Source organism: Euleptes europaea, chromosome 18, assembly GCF_029931775.1.
Source record: "Euleptes europaea isolate rEulEur1 chromosome 18, rEulEur1.hap1, whole genome shotgun sequence".
In the NCBI taxonomy this organism is placed as follows: Eukaryota; Metazoa; Chordata; class Lepidosauria; order Squamata; family Sphaerodactylidae; genus Euleptes; species Euleptes europaea.
Genome location: NC_079329.1, coordinates 26,492,502 through 26,502,071, shown reverse-complemented (window position 1 = coordinate 26,502,071; position 9,570 = coordinate 26,492,502).

Genomic DNA, 9,570 nt, shown 5'->3' with positions numbered 1-9,570 from the left:
CTAGCTAGAGACCTCCTGCTATTACAACTGATCTCCAGCCCACAGAGATCAGTTCCGCTGGAGAATGGCCGCTTTGGCCATTGGACTCGATGGCACTGAAGTCCCTCCCCTCCCCAAACCCCGCCCTCCTCAGGCTCTGCCCCCAAAACTTCCCAGGATAGCAAAGAGGGACCTGGCAGCCCTATTTGGGGAGGGACTTTAATGCCATACAAGCTTAGCTGCTAAGCTTGAACAAGCTTAGCTGCTGGCTTCACTTTGGAGTATCCTACGGGAACTGGTGAATTGACTTTATGGTGTACAAGATTTAATTGGAAACTTGATTGGAATTGGGGCTGAAGAAATATCCTTGAAATGGCCGTCCCCCATCTACCCTTGCTTAATGAAGACTTTGTGATCATCTATACATGCAACTTATGGACTTTTCTAATGACTTTTCCTACAAATATATATTTAGAAGGTTGCACTACTTATAGACTGCATCAAACATGGATTGTATATTTTGTATACATCCCGCTCCCCTACTTCACCAACCCCCTTATTTCACTGTCTTCTGCAATACCCGGGCTCTCTGGGTTTGGGTTGATGGGAATTAAAAACCCTTGTCAGAGGAAATGGATCGTTGAATATTAATGGTATTGGCGGTAGAAGCTAATTAATGCTGCACGCACACAATAAAGACTCGCAGTCTGTTCTCTTAGCAAAAATCAACTTTACTTAACTAACATCAGGGAAAGGTAACTTGGATTTAAAACAACAAATTCCTTACTACATCCTAAATTTCTGATCACTTCCCAGATTCATCTGGGCGTTACTACAGCTTAAGAAGCACGTGGCTGATTTGATATTACGTGTAGCCACATCTTCACATGGCAAGATCTACAATTCAATGGCGGTGGCTTCTTCTTGCTAAAACAAAGAAGCTCCTAATATGCAAACACTTTTACAACTGTCCTGTTTAACCAACAGCTGGTTGACACATACTGTAGGTTACTTCCCCCTTGATCTGGTCAGCTTGGTTACAAACAATTGAACCCTTGACTGTCTGAAATACAATGAAACTCGCTACCTAAGACCCAACAAGGGGGGGGGGGCTCCCGGATCCCATAGCGTGCTTTGCCACGTTAAACTCTTTTTTTTTGTAACCCCCCCTTCCAACGCATGCACAGGCACACACCCTCCCACAATGCAGTTTTGCAACTGTAGCCTCCTCTTGCACGCTCTTTGCAACTGTTCCCACGCCCTTCCCGTGCACAGACCTCCAATGCTGGAAAGAGAGGGGCGCTCCAAGATCTCTTCCCCGCACTTTCCGGGTCGGCTGAAGCCTGGGCAATCGAGCCGATTTTGCACAGCGAAAATCCGGATTGGTGCTGCGGCGCCCCGTGACCGGAGGGTGCAAAAAAAGAAGACGACATTCGCGGAGACGAGCACTAGAGGGCGCCCTCGGACCGTCCGCAGAAGCCTTCCCCCCAGTAGGAAGCGATGGGAAATTCCCTGGTTAAGAATTCCCTAGGGGGGGCAGTTATTCTCCCCCACCCACCCAAGGAAACCTCCAATTTGCAGGGAAACCTCATTGGTTAAACAAAATGGGGTGGGCAACATGATCAAATACCAAAAATACCAATCAAATACCAATGGTTCGCACATTACCTTTGTTACTTTTTGCAGGACGATGGTTCAGCTCACACCCAACCCCTTTCTGACTATATATTACTCTTCCTACACACTTGACGCTGAGAGACACTGTCCTTCAGTGTTACTCCTCTGAAGATGCCTGCCACAGCTGCTGGCGAAACGTCAGGAAAGAAAATACCAAGACCACGGTTACACAGCCCGGATAACCTACAAGAACCAAAATACCAATCTATTACTGCCTTGAACCAAGAGGAAACATGGGCTACAAATGTTGTAATAAATGAATATTACGTTAGGGTTGGCATCCTTCCAGGTACTTAGTACAGGAGCGAAACACTACTTAAACAAAGTGCAAAATAGATTTATAAATGTGTGTGTGTGTTAAGTGACGTCAAGTCACTTCCGACTCATGGCGACCCTATGAATGAAAGTCCTCCAAAATGTCCTATCTTTGACAGCCCTGCTCAGATCCTGCAAATTGAAGGCTGTGGCTTCCTTTGTAGAGTCCATCCATCTCTTATTGGGTCTTCCTCTTTTCCTGCTGCCCTCCACTTTTCCTAGCATGACTGTCTTTTCCAGTGACTCTTGTCGTCTCATGACGTGACCAAAATATGACAGATTTATAAATAGCTACGTGCAATTACATACAATATGAGACATTATGTACACAAAAAGACCTACAAAAAGTCATTCATAGACATTCATATTTTTAAATGTCCCAAAAGCAGGGTACAAATTGTTCTTCCACAGACTAATCTCATGTAGTACAATGGATGCCAACAGAGATCAGTTTACCTGGAGAAAATGGCCGCCTTGGCTATTGGACTGTATGGCATTGAAGTCCCTCCCCTCCCCAAACCTCACCCTCCTCAGGCTCCGCCCTCAAAAACCTCCTACCAGTGGCGAAGAGGGACCTGGCAATCTTAAGGATCATCCCCACAAAAAAGGATAACCACCCAATTGTAAAGTAAAACCTCCCGCTGGTAGTGAAGAGGGACCTGGCAACCCTATATTACACCCTTTCTGGGGGGGGGGGGGACCAAGCAAGTAAGTGAGTTGGGGAAAACTGGGGGGAACAGGAAAGGAAGTGAAAGGGGCTCTAGAGGGGAGGAAATGTGGGGCATTTTGGGAAAGGATATTTTCCCTCGTATGGGAGTCCACACAGGTCTTCCATTTGTACAGCACTTTGTGTGTACTAAGAGCCGTCAGGTCGCTTCCAACTTAGGTGACCCTATGAATTAACATCCTCCAAAATGTCCTATCGTTAACAGCCTTACTCATAGAGTCAAGTAAAAACCCAGCAAGAGAAAATCCATAGATTTCCCTCCTCTCTAACCGGGCAGGATCTCACTTTTTGCGCAGAAGAAAAATCCTTCTCCTCCTCCTTTGTTTTGCAAACTAATCAATTACTTTTTATTCTCATTTGTCATTCAACTACTACTTATTACTAGGGGACGGGCAAATTAAATACTGCTTTTCACTTTGTAGGCAAAGCAACTGCCCGTTATTATTATTTTTATTGCTGTAATTTCATAATGGAATTGCATGAACACATTTTTAAAAATGAGAGTAGAATGTGAAAAATGCAATGTGAAAAGCAGTGCTTGGCACTCCCCCCCAAACCTCCCCCCAAGAATTGATAAATAAGAATTCATTCATGGGTAGCGAGGAGAACAAAGAGTAACTAATGGAAGTAGAAGGAAAGGAGATAAAGCTAAAGGGCCAATAACTATGGGGGGAAATACCCTCAGTAGCACTTTGACTTCCCACCTTGGACAACCTTGTACTGTGATTCAGTTACAAAAATCGCCACAGATCAGGTCTGACAAAAAGCTGAGAAGACAACGAGGAAAACACTGGAATGAAACGGGTCGCTCATGACATCATCTGGTTTCTCTGTTCGAACTGAGTAAATGACCAATGATGATCATTCCTGATTAATCATCTAGTGAGGAAGCACTCTCTCCCTGCGCATCAAGGATTTGTCACTTCGGGATAACAGGAGCAAACAGGTTTGTAGTTCTGAGGCCGGCCTCCCTGCTGGATGTTCATGCCTCACGCCCACTGAGCCCTGCCAGGTGGGTGCGATTCTCCTGCTCGGCACACACCCATTTCCCAACTGGCCTGTAATTGACACCCTTTGCCTTGCCTTGGAGACCGGACAGAGGACTGCGCCCGCTTGAATCAGGCCAGAACAAGTCCTGAGGAACGAGAGAAAGTGCCCACTTGATTAAAAAAAAAAAAATAGAGGACGAGGGTGGAGAAAGTCAAATGCAGAAAGGAACACTCCCTACAGAGTTGGAGTTGCTGGTGCAGTAATGTCCTCCCTCCGGTTTGTACCCAAGGCATTATTTATATGGGTGCTGCTACACCCTGTTGCTTCACCCATAGGTTTCCCTCCTCTCTAACCGGTTGGTTCAGGCACATACTCATGACAGCTGAAGCTTTCTGGGACATGCTCCGGAAACCGCGCCTCATGCTCCTCTGGGAGATGAAGCCACACCCTTTGAGAAAGTTCTGTCCCTCGTGTTGAATTCCATGATGTCTAAGGCTTTGGAAGGGCCTTCCCCTACTCTTGCGAGTTGTTACAATCCTGACACTAGTCTTTTCAGGTCTTGGTTGGGAGAAACGATACTACAGCTAGGGTTGCCAGCTCTGGGTTGGGAAATACCTGGAGAGTTTTGGGGCGGAGCCTGAGGAGGGTTGGGTTTGGTGAGGGGAGGGACTACAGTGCCATAGATAGGGTTGCCAGCCTCCAGGCACCAGCTGGAGATCTCCTGCTATTACAACTTTCAATGCACTTCAACGACTGTTTGCAAGTGGATTTTGCCGTTTCACACAGTAAAATCCATCTGCAAAGTGCATTGAAAGCGGATTGAAAGCGCATTATTCAGCAAGTGTGAAAGCACCTGTAATTCCACCCTGTTGCCAACTTCCAGGTGGTGGCTGAAGATTTCCCTCTATTGCAACTGATCTCCAGGTGACAGTTCAGCTCACCTGGAGAAAATGGCTGCTTTGGAAGGTGAACTCTGTGGCATTATACCCCATTTGAAGCCCCTCCCCTCTCCAAACTCCCCTCTCCTCAGCCCCCCCCCCAAAAAAAAAAATCTCCAGGTATTTCCCAACCCAGAGCTGGCAACCCTAATGTACCCAGATGTGATGCTGTGGCATTGCTCAATGCCAATTTCCTGTGACTCCACTCCCAAAGCTCCTGGGAGTCTGCCAGCCAAGTTGCCGCTGGCAACCATAAACACAAGTAGGATGTGATGAAGGGGTTTTATTTCCCAGTCCACCCCTGGTTGTAATATTGCCACAACCTTGGAGGGTGGTTTGGTATTATTCCCTCCACCTCCCCATATTGCAAGGTGGTATAAGACAGTGGTTCTCAACCTGGGGCCATATGGCCCCGGGGGGGGGGGCAGGATATTCCAAGGGGGCAACAGGTGAAAATTGTGTAAATGGGGGGCCGCGGCATGAGACTAGGGGGCCACAGAGGGAAGTGAGAAGTGAAGAAAACAGAGACAAGTGAAAACCTAACCCATGACTTTCTTCATTGCACTTCTATGCATCGTTTGCAACTGTGGATGTTTGTATCGCGGTAATCTTGTGCAATGGTGGTAGAGGCTTTGTTCTCCCTTGTATGTGAACATTGTTGTTTATTAGTATGTTGTATTCCCTTTTTGTGGGGTATTTTTTGTAAATTTCAGTTTCCCAATAAGACCTGCATGTGTGCATTTTGTGCGGCTGTTTATGCTTCTTTGTTCCTTGGCTATTTACAAAGAAAACATTTAAATGGCTACCTTTCTACAGGTAGAACGGGGGGGGGGGGCGACACGAAGGAAACAAGGTCGGAAGGGGGCCACAGTCGGAAAAAGGTTGAGAACCACTGGTATAAGAGACGGAGCAGTTAAGGCCACCTAGTGAATTTGTGGCAGAAGCAAAATTAACTTAATATCTCTGTTTCTTAGCCACTACATTGTGAAAGCCCATTTGTTAAGACGGTTAGATCTGAGTCCAGCAGTATCTTAGAGACCACAAGAGATGCAGGGTGTGTAAGCTTTCGAGAGTCACAGCAGGGCTTTGACTCTCGAAAGCTTTTACCCTGCAACTCTTGCTGTGTCTACGGTGCTACTAGACTCAAACCTAACTGTTCTACTGCGGAACAACATGGCTACCCTCTGAATCTATGGCCATTTATGCATGGTCAGTTTTGATGCTCGCTCAAAGCTCTTTTTAAAAATGCGATTTTAAAAATGCCTATTCACGGTCCCGACGCAAAAGGAGAAATCCCACCACCACCACCCCACTCTCCTGCTCCTTCGTTCGTTTGCATGGCCATTAGCATGTGCATAGCTAACGCTCTGCTGTTGTTTTGTATGGTTCCCTCTGGTTATTCTTCGCAGCAGTGGTGGAGCAAAGACAAAAGGTCGCGTTAAATGGGCTCTTTTGTAATGCGAAGCAGGTCTGCGCTGGCTTCGCAGTCACTTCCAAAATGACGGTTCAGCGTGCAACTTTTTTAAAAAAATATGCGGGGCAATTCAGCCTGGAACGCGCTGCTAATTACCATGCAAAAACGGACTATATTTGTTAACGAAAGGACCTAGGAAACCCAAATTTAAATCCCTGGTCTGCCTTGCAGCTCATGGGTTGACCTTGGGTCAGTTACTCACGCTTAGTCCAATCTACCTCACAAGGTTGTTGTGAGGACAGAATGGCAGAGGGCAGCACTGTGCTTTGGGCTCTGGGGAATAAAAATGTAATAACTAAATAAAATGTGCTGGCATGGGAACCAGGTGGGGCACTTTGCCTGTGGGATGCTCTTCCACTTGAGGCTTACCTGGTACCTACTCTACTGTCTTTTAGGCGCCAGGCCAAACCATCCCTTTTAACATGGCTTTTAATTAAGCGGTTAGTCTTTTAAAATTGTTTTACAGTCTGCTTCTAGCCTGAGGATAATTTGAATAGACTAAATTTAAGCTGCAAGATGTTTTGTGCTCTTTTTATGCCCTGGTTGGGTTTTTACTTCTGGGTTGTTAATAGCTTGTTAATCTTGAATGTTTTTTTATGCCGTTTAATGTTTTAATTGTGTTTTATTTTGTAAGCAGTTTCTCTGGAGGGGCGGCTTAGACATTTCCTAGATCAATGAATACTTTTCTAAATAAATAGATGTTTTTTTTGCTTAGCATTTTTCTTCATGTTATTCTTTTAACTGGACTTACATTTTTCTGATTTAATTTACTACAATGATGAGCAATGTGGAAAAAAGGAATTGAATTTTGAAAGCATAAAAATGCATATTACACAAATTGTTCACAGACATTAAAATTGTAAGCTCAAAGTCTCCCCTTCAGATCAATAATTCAAACTGGAGAACACTCATGAGCCGTGAACTATGAACACATACACACACAAACCAAGGAATAGTGCATATACGATCCCACATTTTACATGCGGTCCAAAGTCCTTTTCCAATTTTAAGTTTGCAAAACTGCATCAAAAATTTTTTTTCTGAGGGAGAAATTTGATTTGGGAGGGGAAAGGAGAAGAATTTGGGGTGGGGATGGGAGATCCTTGCAGTTTAAATTTAGAACCAATACATGTGCGTCCCTTCCCCCACCCCCTAGAAGGCTACAGAAAGAGGAAGAATGCAGCCCAACAGAACAGCATGGGTTCTGGTCGGAAATGCTTTGAGTCCTGCCCGACCGGCTGTTCAAGGGAGTTACTCCCATCCCACCCCACTTAAGTTTTGAAATAATAAGCTAGAGGGGGGGGAATATCTTCCACAAATATGTTGGGCAATAGAGATTCTATCTCCAGCTACTCTTTGAATGGTGTTGCGCAGAGCTCAGGATAAGGGAGTTGGTGGAGGATTCCCAAACTCAGAGATGTTCTTGCCACACTATCGGTATCGCAGAGGTCTTCCCTGTTTGTCGGGAGATTGCATTTCCCCTACTATAAACAGCAGCATCGAGTTGTTGGGAAAATGCGATGCCCGCTCTTGCCCACTCAAGAGAATGCATACGAATTGCAATCCTGATAAGGATCAATTAATGTGGTTTGCGTGGCAAGCCCTTATTGGCCAGTCACTGTGTTATCATCAGCGAAAGGGAACACACGTCCTACCTCTGACACGCACTCCCAGGTGCTCATCTACCTAGCAAACAAATAAGGCACTTACCCAAATGATGCTGTTTCTTCCCTCCTCTGACAACCCAATGTATCAAGAGCCTTCTCTTCCTTTTTAAATTTTTAGATTTTTAAGGATGGAAGGCTTAAAAGAGAACAAGCTAAAACTGAATCTAGACACATGAACACATAAAGCTGCCTTCTGCTGAATCAGACCCTGGGTCCATCAAAGTCAGTATTGTCTACTCTGACCAGCAGCAGCTCTCCAGGGTCTCAGGCAGGGGTCTTTCACATCACCTACTTGCCTAGTCCCTTTAACTGGAGATGCCGGGGATTGAACCTGGGACCTTCTGCATGCCAAGCAGATGAGCCATGGCCTGACAGAGGTGATTCTTTTTGGAAAGGGTGATGCTCCACAGAGGACTGCATCGCTTACCCTGGCTGGGATTAGTCTGTCCCCTTGCTTACTTGGGAAGAATTTGGGACAGCTTTGCTGTTAGAGAAGCAGGTTGGTGTTAGGAATGGGACCCAGAGATTTAAATGGGAAGGTCCTAGGGATGCCGGCCTCCAGGTGGGACCTGGGGATCCCCAGAATTATAGCTTATCTCCAGACTACAGAGATCAGTCTCCCTGGAGAAAACGGATGCTTTGAAGGGTAGACTTCATGGCAAGGTTCCCCACTGAGGTCCCTGTCCTCCCCAGGCTCCACCCCCAAATCTCCTGGAATTTCCCTACCCCCCAACCCCCACTGGTGGCCAGGGGGGGACCTGGCAACCCTAGTTGGTGTGGTTGCCGAGAGTGTTTTTTTACAAGCTACATATGGTGCAGAAATGGTCCTCCTTTCTACTCAGCTGGCTATGCTGATCCATGCTAACCTTGGGGCTAGACTACTGTAATATGACTCTGTGCAGGCTGCCCCAGAAGACAAGACAGAACTTCAATTAGGGCAAAATGTGCTAATTGCTTTTTTGTTCCAGGGAGTGGAGATGAACATATTACACCTGTTTCAAAACATCTTCCTTGGCTGCCAGTTTTTTTTTTCTGGGCTCAATGGAAATTGCTGGCTCTTTTTTTAAAAGCCCTTCATAACATGGGACCCCCGAACCCAAAGGCCCATCTCTCCCTGTATGAACCTGTGAGGCAGCTAAATTCTTCACGGTGACTCTTTCCTGCTGTGCCATCTCATGGAGCTGGAAGACATTTATTTTCAGGATTTATCAGCTACAGTCCCTCTGGAATAGCCTTCTAGAAGCTGGTAGGAGCTTGCCCACCTTAAGAAAACTGCAAGGCAGTTTTGTTTAGTGCGGGGCAAAACGGGGGCAGGCTACGACCTTCATGTCTGGCTTGTGAAGATCCTGAGGCTGCCGACACAAACATGGTCTCATCCTACAGCTAGTCCTGCATGCATTATACATCTCTAACATATATTTTATAGAGGACTTCTTTTTAAAATATTGTCAGTCTCCTTGCCATTTTAACAATACAAGTGGAATTGGCACACTTAAGAAACCCTTCCAGTCGCACCCCTAAGACTCTGTTTCATGGGGACAGGAGAGAATATTACAAAGCCCTGCTCAAGGCAAAATGCAACTATGGTTTTCTTTATAGCTAGGGTTGCCAACCTCCAGTTACTAGCTGGGGATCTCCTAGTATTACAACTGATCTCCAGCCGAGAGAGATCAGTTTGCCTGGAGAAAATGGCCGCTTTGGCAATTGGACTCTATGGCATTGAAGTCCCTCCCATCCCCAAACCCCGCCCTCCTCAGGCTCCACCCCAAAAACCTCCCGCTGGTGGCGAAGACGGACCTGGCA